Raw genomic sequence first — 1,140 nt, forward strand, 5'->3', positions numbered from 1 at the left:
TTGGCCTTGTTGAATCTCATACAGTTGGCCTCGGCCCATCGATCCAGCCTGTCCAGATCCCTCTGCAGAGCCTTCCTACCCTCGAGCAGATCAACACTCCCGCCCAACTTGGTGTCGTCTGCAAACTTCCTGAGGGTGCACTCGATCCCCTCATCCAGATCATTGATAAAGATATTGAACAAGACCGGCCCCAAAACTGAGCCCTGGGGAACACCAGGACTCCCATTATTATCACTGTTTCTACTGGTCCAGGAGTTACCAGAACAGCTCAAATTAAACACAATTACTCTGACAGCAAAAACATCCTCCTAAACAGAATGAATGCTCGTTGCGTGTTGTGCTGTGATTGAATGGCTTTACTACTACTGGTAATGCACGGCCTTATTTTTCCAGAAGTACTTTTAAGTTTGAATGATAAACACGCTTCACAGTGCATAGAATTACAGCACAGTTTGGGATGGAAGGGACCTTCAAAGATCATCTAGTCCAACCCCCCTGCCATGGTCAGGGACATCTTTCACTAGATCAGGTTGCTCAAAGACCTGTCCAACCTGACCTTGAACACTTCCAGTGATGGGGCACCCACGACTTCTCTGGGCAACCTGCTCCAGTGTCTCACCACCCTCATGGTAAAAAATAAAGAAGCATCCTGATGGGCTATTCCGTCTGCTTTCTTGTGCTGTCTGCTTCCTCTTAGAAGATTGTGCTTTATTGCCGGAGACTCTTTCGCCTACAAACACCAACTTTGTATAGCTCCCTGCTGGGAACACTAGCGGTGCTAAGGGACTCTCTGGCTCTTCCTTAGAGAACAAGGCACCTGAGCTAGAGACTTGGCTGAGGTAAGAGTGCAGGGCTAGGGAGGGGAAGGGAGAAGGAAGAACAGCATCAGCGCTAGCAGGGGACACAACGTGAAATGACAACACCCTCCGCAGCTGTGTCACCACTTACCCCCTTCGTGCTGCAGGGGACCACCGTTGCGGTCACCCCCTTTACCGACCCCCTCCAGAGCTGATCCCGTTAGAGCTCAAGGACACGGCGGAGTGGTCGATCTAAGCACAGCACCAGCACCCCTCCATCTGGGTCGCAGGCTTCCCCAAAGATGGTGGCCTACGCCCCCCACCCCCTTCCCCAACCTGGCAG

General features: G+C 51.8%; 1 protein-coding gene across 1 annotated transcript in view; it reads right to left on the reverse strand.

Annotated features, from left to right (window-relative positions):
* The window catches only part of PARP11 (poly (ADP-ribose) polymerase family, member 11), a 15,860-nt gene extending 14,864 nt beyond the window's left edge, over positions 1 to 996 (reverse strand). Inside the window, exon 1 of the mRNA XM_009329863.1 lies at positions 949 to 996. The gene's annotated coding sequence lies outside the window, so the exon portion shown is untranslated. The remainder of the gene's footprint in view (positions 1 to 948) is intronic.
* Between the last annotated feature and the right edge of the window lie 144 nt (positions 997 to 1,140).

This window comes from Pygoscelis adeliae, unplaced genomic scaffold (assembly GCF_000699105.1).
Source record: "Pygoscelis adeliae isolate BGI_AS28 unplaced genomic scaffold, ASM69910v1 Scaffold618, whole genome shotgun sequence".
NCBI classification, from domain to species: Eukaryota; Metazoa; Chordata; class Aves; order Sphenisciformes; family Spheniscidae; genus Pygoscelis; species Pygoscelis adeliae.